This window comes from Tupaia chinensis, unplaced genomic scaffold (genome assembly GCF_000334495.1).
Source record: "Tupaia chinensis unplaced genomic scaffold, TupChi_1.0 Scaffold000147_1, whole genome shotgun sequence".
Taxonomy (NCBI): Eukaryota; Metazoa; Chordata; class Mammalia; order Scandentia; family Tupaiidae; genus Tupaia; species Tupaia belangeri.
This window is the reverse complement of record NW_006159617.1, coordinates 1,821,938-1,836,062: the sequence shown is the minus strand read 5'-3', so window position 1 is coordinate 1,836,062 and position 14,125 is coordinate 1,821,938.

The window sequence follows — 14,125 nt, the reverse complement described above, 5'->3', positions numbered from 1 at the left end:
AAAATAAGATGTAGTATAAGGTAACATATGTATGCACTTTCTGAGGCTTCTAGGCAAGATATGATAGGACTTCAAAAGTTCATGGACACATTGAACTAATGTACAAGTTATTTTGGTGAAAAACATTTGAGATCCATGCATAGTTTATTTTAATTTTTTTCATTTTTTAATTAATTTCAGATTTTACGTAAAGTCCTCATCGTGATGTATACTATGTATATTTTCAACACAGAACTTTACCTTTTTTCCTTTTGTCAAGCGTTTCCTCCCCTTGTACCTCAAGTTTATTTTTCTGTGTTCTTTTTTTTTTAAAGTTTACTTGTTTATCTCTTCCCTGAGAGACACACACAAAGAGACTTATGTCTGAACAGGGTCTCCATACTGTGATCTACCCCATCTCAGCCTGCCTGAATGTATTTACGTGCATACCACCATGCTCCAGGAGGTCTCGCGACCTTTCTCATGGGAATCCAATTGCATTATCACTACCCACCATCAGGCCACTTCTTTTTTTTTAGTAATACACAGTTTCCATACACTTCTTGACTACTCGTGTGTGTGTGTATGTGTGTGTGTGTGTGTGTGTGTGTGTATAACAAGGGCATGGAACTTGATAACCTGAAAAGGCCCCAAGTTTTTTAAAGCTTTCTCTTCTTTTTTTTTTTTTTAAGGTTTTAAGTGGATGGCAACATTTTCAGAAAACTGACTACTCTGAAAGTTGCTTCCTGGCCTTAGAAGTCCTCACTATAAGAGGCACAAAAAGTTTCACAGAATGCACACGAATTGACATTTGCACTAACATCTTTCTTTTTTTTTTTTTTTTTTGATTTGGTCTTTTTTTGCTATACGGTGCCAGCGCTCGCCAGGCAGACAGAGAGAGACAGAGAGATAGAAAGCGAGAAATCACCCCCCCAGGGGGGATGGCCACGCCGCAATCCCTTCTCCTCCATTCTCCTCTTGGGATCTTGGGCACGCATGCGCATGTGCCTGGCATGAGTTTTAAGCTGCCGGGTCCAGGACTCGAACCGCAGTCGACTATGTGGGAGTCCAGCGACATAGCCATTACGCTAACTGCTGGTCCCTGCATTAATATCTTTCATTTGTTAAATGCTATTGGTTCACCAAATGTTGACCCACCAGCTATCTTATCACCCATCAGCCAATATACTAGTGTTGTGGGTGACAGTATCCACTGTTATTTGGCATGGTGGCATTCTGAGGGAAAATGGGATGGTGCATATGTTGGGAAAATATCTGATAAACTCTCCAAGCAGATATTGTAACTTTCATCCCTCAGAAGTTTCCTACTCTCCTGTTTTTTCTTTACTGCATGCCTTTTCTTTTTTTTCTCCTTACAGAGAAATACACTGATTTCCTGTCTCTGTATTTACATATGGTTTCCATTTGAAAGGTCATCAATTATTTGGACAATGATAACAAGATATTTCATTAAACAATAATCTCCAAATATTGAGCAACTCCATAGATGGAATATACTCATTAAGTTCATTCACTAATATGCAGTGTATGTCGTTAAAATTGAAGAAGGAGGACATACCATTTCTCAACTTCAAAATCTTAGCTTCAGATAGTACACCTTCAGATGAAATTATTTTTAAAGACAATAGTTTATTTAAATGTTACACTCAATGCATACATATTGCTTCTTACCAAGCAAGACACTAACCTTAGACTAGTTGTGCCTGGGTCAATTACGTGCTCATAGAGTATCTTGAGAGCATTGACTGGCTAGATGAATAAGGGGCCTATCAATAGTTACTGCACTGGTAACTGACTTATGAGTGGTGGTTATTGTGTAACCTACTCCACCAATGGTGGAGGAATAGAATGAAAAATTAATGCGATTGCGAATATGTTCCATGTGGTCTCTCTCATTCTGAACCTACCAAGAGTCACTAATAGGGACCCCATTCTAATTACTTAATCACCTATAAAACGACACCTTTTGGTACCCTAAAGCATCCCTCCAGGGCATTAAGTTTATTCTGAATACCTTTACATCGAAATCTCAACACCTGAATTTGGGTGAGGGAAACATAAACTATAGCAGATTGCATAAGACAAGGGTCTACGACCTCCAACTCGTGTCCTGTTAGGGACCGAGTTGCACAGCAAGAGGTGAGCGATGAGCATTCAAGTGAGCAAAGCTTCCTCTGTATTTATGACCATTTCCCATTGTTCACTTGCCTGCCCTCTGCAGTGTAGTGATGCAGCCAGAAGACGCTACCAGAGATGGCCCTAGACCTTAAAGTGTGATATGAATAAATCTGTTTTTGCGAATTACCCAGTTTCATGAAGTTTCTATTATTACCAATGAAATGAGTAAGGGCACTATCTTTCCTTACCTGTTTATTTTCTTCTCCAAGGAAAAACTATTAGACTTATTAGGTACCCACATTATTTAGGATTCTTTGCTGACTGAAACTACATATAGTTCTGTCCTAAAGCATCAGCCCTTTAGATAGGTTGATCACTTACAAGCTGGTGAAGACACTGGTGAAGACACTGCTGGAACATCAGCTGGACCTGTGGCATAGAGTTAAAAACTCAGTGACCTTGATATAAATGAGAAAGTGAGGTCCATACATTTTTTTTTCTTTCCTCAGTGGCATTAATATATTTTTAAAAAATCTTATTTACTTATTTCTTTTGAGAGAGAGAGAGAGAGAGGAGGAGAGAATTCCCAACAGAGCCTTGATGTGAGCAAGCAAGCAAAGCTTCATCTGTACTTACAGCTACTCCCCATTGCTCATATCACCACCTGAGCTCTGCCTCCTGTCAGATCATGGTGCCCTAAGATTCTCATAGGAAACCCCACACTATCATACTTTGTGTTTTGTTCCTAATTTCTTCATCACTTGGAGCTCAAGAATTAAATCTCGGCTCCACTGAAAAAGACATGATTCTATTCTAGATGGTACTGGAATGAACCCAGAATATTCCATTCAGCTTCTTATAGTTTGATCCCTTTGGGCCCGGGGCTCCTAGGACCCTTCAAAATCATGTACTAAGAAAACACAGACTGATATCTAAAGTAAGTGTAGACCCAATAGGTAGCACTGAGTCTTTACCTGGAGTTTGGTACTAGAATATGCTGTCAGTAAGGAAGTCCTGGGTCATCCCTGGGCAATGGATCAGCAGGTCAGTGAACTGAACTGACTGGGTTCCACCACCAGGTTTCATTTGAAATGTTGAGAAAGAAAAACTCAACAGAGAAAAAGAGAGAGAAAGCAATGACTCTTAAAATCTCACCTGGTGTGTTTCTCCAGCTGCCAAATTTGGGACTCAAGCAGTTCCGTCAGCCATCTGGATCCAGCTGCCTTTATCATCAGACAGCCAGCCTGGATCTGATTTATTTAGGGGGCTCATTTTCTCCCTTTTTTCTTTAAGTGGTTCTCTGTCTCTACATTATTTAAGAAAAGGGGAAGGAACGATGTAAAAAAAAAGGGGGGGGGGAAAGAGGAAAAGAAAATGATCAAGAAACAGGGAGGAAGAGAGGAAAATGATTGAAGAGGCAAATAAGAGAGAGCAGGATTTAGGGAGAAATGGAGAAGTAACTGGAATCCCAGCATGCTCCTGTCTCCCATTTGTGCAAATGCCCAGGTTTGCTGTGAACCCCTTCCCTGTACCTCTCTCCATTTCCAAACTTTTACATGCTGCTTTCACTTCATTCTCTAAACTCAGACCTCAGGACTCCAGCTAGAATCAGAAATTGTAAAAAGTTTCTTATTCCCACCATTAAGATGGCATCAAGAGGCTAATTAAAAACAAACAAACAAACAAACAAACAAAAAACACACACACACAAACTGACCAGGAATTTCTGATACTTTCCCATTCTGTGAAATCATGGATGATGAGTGCCTGGCTCCTTGCAGTCCTTCCCAAGGCAGCCCACTACTTCCTACTCCCTCCCAGCACCAGAAACCTATTCAAATTTATGCAAAAGGGCTACCAGCAGCCTTCTTCCAAATTGAATTCAGAACTGCCCATTACAGGGCACCCTGTTATGCAGCCCATTCTTTGCAGGGCTTTATTCTGAAGATGTACATTGCTGGGTAAAGAGAGGCCTTTAGGGTACAGTATATTTCAAAATACAATTAAAATAAACTCTTCAAGTGGAAATGTAAAATGCAATTGTACTTTCTGAAAGCCTTTGGCCTTATCAACTGCGTAGTGCTCCTTTGCAAGGTCATTAGTAGCCAGCCTCACACAATGGACAACCAGCATCAGCTGCAGGAAAACAAACAGGGGCCCCAAGCACCACAATAACTTCCTGTACCTGTTCTTGTTTGCTTGCTGAGCCCTTGAACATGGGGAGTTGCTGAAAGACATAAAAGCGTAACAGCTTGAGTCAATATTTGCCAGCCTAAGCGAGTGATTTTATTTATCGAGAAGACTGAACCTCTTGAATAAATACATCTCCTGGTAGGCAAGAGAACAGCGCCAGGCAGGCACGACTCTGCCCTTGGGGTAGGGTTGGGGGATGAGTCTTCAAAGGGTCCTGATCTGGCCCTTCCCCTGCAATTTTCTGCACTTGGAATAAGGTCTGGTTCCAGGTACTCACACACACACACACACACACCACGAACACACACACACAAGAAAGAAAGAAAAGAGAGAGAAGAGAGAAAGAAGAGAAGAGAAGAGGAGAGGAGAGGAGAGGAGAGGAGAGGAGAGGAGAGGAGAGGAGAGAGAAGAGAGAAGAGAGAAGAGAGAAGAGAGAAGAGAGAAGAGAGAAGAGAGAAGAGAGAAGAGAGAAGAGAGAAGAGAAAGAAGAGAAAAGAGAAAAGAGAAAGCAGAGAAAATAGAAAGAAAAAGAAGAAAAGAAGCCCACCTTAGGCTGGTTTATAACCTAGTGGTTAAGGGACCCAGATCCCATACTGCTTACCATGGCTAAAGTCTGGGTCTGGCAGCTTGAAAGATATTCTGGACACATGTGTAATTGTGCCCCAAATCCCAACAGGATGGAGAAATGAAGGTGAAGGGATTGAAAAGTGACTCTGCCATTGAGGGGTATTTTCTCTCTCTCTCTGTCTCTCCATCTCTTTCTTCTGGAAAGTCTTCATGTCCTCTGCAACTGGAAAAATAAAACAAAACAAAAACAAAAACAAACAAACAAAAAACACTTCCAGTCTGCACTTTGTCTGGACTAGTGGTTTGCATGACAATCACCTGGAAGATTTATTCATATATTGATTTCTGGGCCCAGAGCTGCTATTTCAGTAAGTCTGAGGCACGGTCTAAGAATTTACATTACTAACAACTGTTCAAAGACAAACTTCAGACAATTTAACTTAGGAGACTCTATCTGAACAAAAATCACGATTTGAATCTGGAGCCCCGAATGGCTTTCTAGAAACTCCAGGTAGCCTCTGGTCCAGTATACTTATGTTCCAGAATGGGAAACTGGCATACACAGGAAAGAGAAAGAGATGTAAAAAATGGAAGTGAAGGAATGAGGTAGAGAAATAATTGGACTGGTTACAGCTTAAAGTGAAGCTGCATGAACCGTTTCAAGGTGGGCTTTCTGTTTTTGGCTGAAATGTGGCTACTGTGATTGGCCATAACTTAATAACATGCTAAGGAAACAGACTAACCTGTAAACTTTGGTCTGTCCATAGGATCCCAAATGTCAGTACAGTAGCTGTTTCAGGCCACAGTAGTTTAGTTTAACGCAACTTTCCAGGTGTTATTGACTCTGCATGTCCTGGAACTTTGAGAACCAGTGTTCTAGACCAGTTCTGTCTAATAAAAATGTAATAATGAACCACATGTGTAATTTGAAATTTTCCAGCAGCCCTGTTGAAATAAGGAAAAGGAAAACGGATGAAATTAAGTTAATAATATGCATAACAGGAGCCAGGTGGTGGCGCAGTGGCAATGCAGCTGCACCTCCATGGTAAAGAGTCTGGGTTTGTGTCCTGAGGCTTCACGGAACACACCATCCATTCCCATGTTCCTGAGATCTGGGCTGGCTGAAACTGAAGGCGGATTATGTTATGGGGTCCCTATTGGTAGCAACTGTCTCTCTGTCACTCACATAGAAAACATAAATAAACCTAAAAAATATATACCCAACATGTTTAAAAATGCAATCAGAATTGTTGAGATATTTTACATTCTTTCTTTGTTTTGTGCTATGTCTTCTAATTTTGAAATTCAATGTGCATTTTACAGTCACGGCACATCTCAATCCAGACTAACCACATTCCGAAGGCTCGATAGTCATCTGTAGCTAGTGACTCCTGCGCTGCATGACAGAGCAGTAGATCATGCTCTGAGCATCCAGGAACCTGGAATTCCCAGCTGTGCAGCCATGAGTCTGCTTCCAGGACATGAGCATCTCTGCAAGGTGTATTTGGCTGAGGGACTGAGTGTGTGCATCCTCAGGGTCAAGGATTGCCCTGGTGGTGGAAGAAATTGGACATAGGGCTAGGGTGTTCATACACGTGAAAATGAGGCTCCTTGAGGGGTAGGACAGAGTCAGGGTGAGAGCAAACCGAGTTGTGTCTGTGCGTTTGGGTGCACACATGCAAGCATGTGACGGAGAACAAGAGAAAGCGTAAGAGAGAGAGAGAGAGGGGGGTGAGGTGATTCCATTCCAGGCTTCTTTCAGACCCATCCATTCCCATAATATACCCTTGATATGTTTTGCAGAAACTTCTGACTGCTGCATTTGCCAGGTCTCACCTGTCTTCAGGGCACTTAGCTTTCCAAGTTTGGAACTATCCCAGAGCACTGCTTATAAAAGGAGATACCTCAATATGCTGCAGGGCTCTCCTTCCTGGCTTTTTTCTTTCTTTTACAAGTGGCTTGGGGTCTGACTTGAAGGAGTGATCATAAAGAGAATGATTACTTTTCCACTGTCTGCAATGAGCAGGGGATTCTGTGAGGAGGGAGTTATACATGGAAATCAATATCAGCATTAGAAAGCATCCCCTTTTGCCCATGGAAGCACTGCACACAGGGTCAATAGCTGGAATTAACCTGAATCCTTTGCTTTATTATTATTTTTAATAAAGCTGCTTTACGATAGACTCTGGTGTGAGCTTCCATGCTGGAGCTGCATCAGTGTGAAGAGAAAGAACAAGTCATTTTATTTAAGAGTTATCTTTGTCCCTGTGGGTAGTATTCCCCACTCCCACTTCTCTTACTCTCCTAGTGTCTAAAGAGTCCTGAAAAGGGAGAATAAAATTAAGCCTCTTCTGATGAACATAAGCAGATACCAAAAAGAAAAAGGAAAATATGCTTATAGCTCTGATTATAGAGGTTGTTTAACTTGTAATATACAAAATAACAATTAGCTTCTATAGGTATGGCCGTACTGAATACTTACTATATGACAGACCCTATGTTTGGTGCTTTGCTTATCTCATTTAGTCCTTTCAAGAGGAAGAAATGGAGACCCTCAATGAGTAAACAGTTCAAGAAAGGTAATAAATCATCAACGGCCTACCTCCTATAGACATCTTTTTTTAGGCTTTTTGCCATATGACCCATGCACTCACTGGACTGAGACAGAGGAAGAGAGAAGGAAAGTGAGAAATCACTCCCCCAAGGAGTACAGCTATGCTGTAATCCCTTTTCCTTCTCTCTTCTCTTGGGATTTTGGTCATGCATACATATGTGCTTCGCATGAGTTTTAAGTCTCTAGGTCTGGGGCTCGAACCATGGTTAGTCAAGTGGGAATCCAGTGCCTTAACCACCATGTCACCTGCTGACTGAGCTATGGAAGTCTTTTGTTTGTTTGTTTTTTGTTTTTTGGGGTTTTTTTTGGTGGTAAGGGGGTGGGGTTTGTATAGGGCACATGCACTTGCCAGAAAGACAGAGAGAGACAGAAAGCAAGAAATCACCCCCCAGGGAGAGTGGCTGTGCTACAATCCCTTCTCCTCCATTCTCCCCTCGGGATCTTATACAGACATGTATATGCACCTGGCATGAGTTTAAGCCACCAGATCCAGGACTAGAACCGTGGTCAACTACATGGGAGTCTGGCAACATAGCCATTATGCCAACTGCTGGTCCCTATGGAAGTCTTTTTGACTGCCTAATTTAGTCTTTGTGCTGTGATCCACTCTTGAGTCCTAGCAGGTTCATGGAGGTCTCAGGGAGTGATTCCAGGACCTTACTCACATGGGTCCAGTTGAATTGCCCCTGAGCCACCAACTGGCCCCATGATATATTTCAGAGAGAAGTATTCAGGGGGTCTGCTGATACAAGAATTAACCTTAAAAAAATGGCTGCCTTTTATTTACATATATTTGTACCATAAATACCTAAGCTGCTTTTTAGGCCTCAGCCACAGCAAGGGCATTACAGTTCTGACACCTGGTCCAGAAAGACAGGATCATCTCTTCATCTTTGCATTTGTCTCTTCTCATTATTTTGAGCTTGTATGGTATAAAACCTGCAGCTCTTTTCCCTTCTCTGAGTCACACTTATGTCTCCTGTATACACTAGTATACATAAGAATAAATCTGCATGCCTCTTCTCTTATTAATTTTCCTATTGTCAATGATGCTCAGTAAACCTCAGAACAGGAGGGAGTTCCTTTGCCCCTACACTAGAATAGGTGTCAAGAGCCACAGGTGTCTCCCTGTGCACCTCATTCCAGCAAACTCCTGTCATTCCTTCTAAGATGTGAGAAGACAGGGCAGTAAAACATTACTTTCACGATTATTCAAGCCAGTCTTCAAATCCGGTTTTTCTCACAGCTTGCAATCAATCCATCAGGAAACCTTTCTAGCTCTACCTTTATGTGTGTGAGCTCAGAAATGTTTTCAGACAACGCTGGGCCACCTCCACTGGTCGTGCTTCCACTCTGGTCCCAATGTAGACTGCTCCAAACGGCAGCCAGAGTGAAACTTAGGTAATTTGGGTCATGCCAGTTCCATGCTTCAATCTTCTAGTGGCTTTCTATCTCATTCAGAGTCAAAGCCAAATTTCTTACAATGGCCCATAGGGCCCTGCAGTTTCTTCCCTGAACACACACACATACACACGCACATGCACATGCACACGGGCACACACACACACACACACACACACACAGAGATGCTTCTCTGTCAAGTAGACCTGCCCTGTCTCATTGTGCTGTATTTGACAATTGATCGTTTGTAGATTTTACCAAGTCTTTGTACAATTCTTTTCTTTCTAGGTGACTTTCCACACCTCGAGCTAGCTGAGTTCATGGGTTCGGCACTGAGGCATAAGACAGCTGGAAAAAGGTGCTCTGCTTCCCAGGAGATAATCTGAACAGGGCTTAACATTGAATTCAGCTCCTTCAGCTCTTGTATCTAATCTGAACCCAGCAGCCCTAATAATGATGTTGGGAAAAGCCTCACTTCCTCAGAACAGAGCACTGACCAGACTAGCACACTAGACTAAGTGCTCGCCTGCACAGACTCAGCCCCAGGCAGTGAGGCCATTTCTGTTTGTCTTTTTAACCTTCTCTGGTTTTCGGTGTCTTGCCATACATGGCTGGGCAATCTTTATTGGTTCAATTAACTAGTTATTTTTAAATCTCCTTGTTACCTTCTTTGACGCAGGCATAGTTTCATCGCAAGTCTGTGTGCCTCATGGGACAGGAACAACGGCCGGCCAGCATCAGGGAAGACTTGGAGGAAGGCTCCAGCCTCCCAGCAGTAAGTATTTCAGTGTCTTTAGCTGCTACAGCAGGAGAATAGTTCACAAGGGTAATATATTCTGGGAGTCTGCCAGAACGCTCAACTGACAAGAGCCCTATTGAGATGCTGCTCATTCCCCTGGGAGCTTTTCTGTTTACATGTGCCTTTACTCATCTTTCAGTTGAATCAGAAAGCTGAATGGAAACTGCGGTGTTTGAGAACACAAAATGGATTTTGACGCTTAAAAGGACTGTCATACAGAGAAACCCAGAGTTAACAATCTGTACTTGTAGGCTAGTTCTAAAACCCTGGAAGTTAGGAGTTGGCTGGAACTGCAGACATTGAGTTTTGTGCAGTTTAAGATGATAACCACTAGCCAGCCACATGTGGCTATCTACATTAAAATGTAAAATCACTTAAATAAAGCAAAATACAAATTTTAATTTCATCCAGTTAGCTAGTCACAAGCCACATGTGTCTACCAGAGCAGACAGCACAAATATAGAGCACTTTCATCCGTATAGAAAGTTCTAGTGAACAACAGTGGCTAGCTGCCTAGACTACACCCCTCCAGGTTTAGATAAAAAAAAAAAAGTACAGGGACTTACAGGGGTCAGGATTAAGTGTCGTGCCTTCTTGTCTTACAAATAGCAGAGGCTGCAAATCTTACTCTGTCTTTTCATCCTACTAGATCATCTTCCATCTCTGATGCCCATATCAAATGTTATTCTAGTAACATCCAGCACAAATACAAATGAAGGAAAACAACCGGCCAATGCGAGTCCGAGCCTATGTGATTGTAAAACAAAATGAAAATAGAATAGTGAAATCTCCAGCAAATCCTCCAGAACAAATACGAAGAGAAGGGACAGTCTTCCCTTATAGCAGTGTTTAGGTCTGCAGTTTGAGGAACTGCCTGGGTTACTGTAGGACTCCATTACTTTTTTACCTAATGAATGCATTTTATCATGTTTCTTTGGTTTTGTATAATGAATGTCATGGGTGATTTTAATTTCCTAAGTCACTCCAAGAAAGTGTCCCTTACACTGTTTATACAGGGCACATCTAGGAATATTTGGGCCATAGCAACAAGTACACAATAATGGCCACTATCACCTCATATATGGAAGAAACTGTGTTCAATTAGTCTGTCATTCGAAACATGCCCTAGATCCTAAACTGGGAAGTCAGAGTTGAACGGGCTGTGTTCTGTGGTTAAGGACTCACTACATGAAGAAAGCTGGAAAATTCCTAGGAAGACTGAAACTCATCTTCATACAGATCTAATCATTTGCTCCATTTCCCTGGGCACTATAAGGATCTCGTATTTGGCCGAAAGGTGCTAAGCAAATACTGTCTGTTTTAGGGATAGTATAGACCTGAGAAAACTTTTAGGAATCCTGAAGGTCAGGGAGAGTATCCTTATTTATTTGTATTCCCATCACTCAACATAGTGCCTAGAATACAATACACGTCCAGCCAGTGTCTTAGAAAGAGAGGGATGAGGGGAGAAGGGAGGGGAGGCAGAAATGAAGGAGCAAAAAGTGATGTCTTTCAAATCCCATCTAGCTTCTTTGGTAGAAGAAGAACTAGAAGAAAAACGTGTTGTGGAGCACTTTGTCCTAATTTGACCCTTCTCCTTGAGGTGAATACATCTTGTTTTTGCCTCTGCAGCATTGCTCTCACTGAGAGAACCTCCCTCTCTCTAGCTTCTGCTACTCTCCCCAGGCATGCACTTCACTGAGACTGAACCTACTCTTGGTTCCAGAGATAGACAACAAACCTGGGTCTGACCAAAGAAGTGCGAAGTGTGAACACTAGTATTTAGAATAATCTCCAAAGAAGTCAGGAAGAAGAAATTCTTTACTGTGTTTCTATGTTGGAGGAAAGCCAATGTGATACTGTTAGTGGCTACCTTTGATCCCTCACTGGCCAACTCTGAGGTAAAATATGGAGAAATACAGATGTTTATATCACAGCTTTGATACCTAGATCCAGTCAGACATTGCAGTTACCTGAACCAATAAATTATTCAACTTTACTTTTCTTCAAGTTACTCTTAGTTTTATTATTATTATTATTATTGTTATTTGAAACAGAAAGAGTAATGATTAATATAAATACCAGTCTTAAAAAAAACTACTTTCAAAAGTTTAGTTCTTGGGACCATCAGATGGTGTAATGGTTACGTTGCTGGACTCTTGTGTGGCCAACCGTGGTTTGAGTGCCAGACACAGAGGCTTGAAACTCATGCCGGCACATGTGTGTGCATACCCAAAATCCTGAGAGGAGAATGGAGCAGAAAGGATTGAAGTGTGGCCATCATCCCTAGGGGAAGATTTCTTACTTTCTGTCTCTTTGTCTCTCTCTGTCTATCCAGCAAGCACACATGCCCTATAGCAAAAATCTCTCTAAAAAGAAAAAAAAAAAGTTTATTTATTTATTTATTTTAATGAATAAAAGGTATAAGGAGCGAAAGAGATAGACATACAGAACCCCAAAAGGGTTGCCATATCATAACTCACCTATAGCCTCAGCCAGTGCTGGATCACGTGCATGTGGGTCCCTGGGGTTTTTGTGGAGGTCTCTGTAAGCTAAGCTGGAACCCTTCCAAATGGTTCAGTCTCAAGAGCATTGAATTGTGGCTGTACCACTATCTATGCCCCTGCCCCAAAATCACATTGGAAAGAGTATCAGCGTGTCCCTTGTAGCCATTAACTGAGAGTCTTTCTCAGGCTAAAGTGCTTGGGAAATTTTGGCTATCCTCAGTTTCCAGGCTCCTCTAGCCTTCCTGACATGGATCTAATTCCTGGCAGGTGTCCTCACAGATCTCTTCTCACTGTCTCCTCTGCTTTAACCCTCTCTCCAGCTCACAGATCACCCATTTATAATGTCGTGTGCTCGCCCTCTACACTTACCATTTACCAGCCCTTAATTTTCCACACCCGTCTCTTACGTTTGCTCAGCCCAGGAAAGAGCAACAGGAAACAAAGATTTATATGGCACCGTGTACTTTATATTTAATAAACTGATCTGTCATGGCATTTATCTGCATAAAATGATGGGTAATTCATGAGTGGGTTGGCAGCCATGGCCTCTATGAGTTATGCTTCCTGCTCTTCTTCAAAAAGATGGACAGCTTGGAAGATACCCGCTCTTAGGTACTCTGAAATCATTCAGTATAGCCTTAGTTTCTTCTATGGAAAAATTAAAAGTAACCTTACCTGGAAACTGAGCTCATAGGAGCATACTGTATGATGATCTGGTAGAAAGAACAGAAGTTGCATGTCTTGAAGGCCTACTGTAGGCCCAAAGTATTGATGGTGTTGGGGATATTTGAACAGGGCTTCCCATAAGTAGGTTTTGTGGCCCACACCAGATATGCAGATTGATTTTATGTCCCATTGCAAAGGTTCCAAGATAACAGAGTTACTTAGTGGAAAAACTAGAATTTGCCCAACTCCAAAGCCCCAGTTCTTTCCATTATATTTTGCTTTTCTATGGGTATTTTATAACCATGTACTTTAAAGAACAAAGCAAAAATAAGCTGACATTTTGGTAAGTATATATTACATAGCTTACATGCCAGATATCAACTTTGGAGCATAAAATAAGAGGCACATATAATAAAGCAAATAGAATTTGGCATGCTCTTTATGGCTTCACACTGATACTATTTTACCACCAATCTATAAAAGTGTCATACATTATCTGTCTGGTACTGTCAGGTCATATTGTATTTTGCCTTTTTATATTTTCTTTCACAATTCTAATTTGCATGTGGACTAGTTTCAGTAAGTTCTGAGATCCAGTCCAACTCTAGTTACACAAGCATATACCGTGAAGTCATTTGTACATATTCTTTAAGCACTTGGAAAGAGAAATAAAGGCCATGGATTGATGAGGTCCTAGGGCCCAAATTCTGACTCAGAGAATTAGAGATCTTAAAGGACTAAGATACAACAATCTGCCTTTCTTTTGCAACATCTAACAGTTGAATTTTCTTCACTTTTTTTTTTTCAAGTATCCTTGCCAAGTGCCCTCTGGAAGGCAGGGAAGGCCTGTGAAGGTCTTCTTTAGCACAATATCTCAGGACGTGGCTAGCACTCAGTGCCTGGCCAATGGTAGACACTTAAAAATTGTTGAAATAAATGTATGCTTAAGACACAGAACACCATGATTCATTATGGAGTACTGGCATGTGCTCTTCTCCACAGGCTGACAGAAAACTAGAGTTGAGGAACAAAAGATGCCACGTACCTCTGAGTTAGGTCTGTCTTTGAAGACTGTGTTCCTTGATCAGAGAATACAAATCAGTAGCCTCATTTTTTTGAGGAGAGAAAAGTAAGAATGAGGTGCCCTCAGTATTTCCCCAGCAGAAACAGTTCTCCTGAGATCAATGCCAAGAGAGGGAGAGGAATATTTGGAGACCCTTGCAGTTGCTTCTACTCCCGGTCGCTCCAGCTTCCAGGATG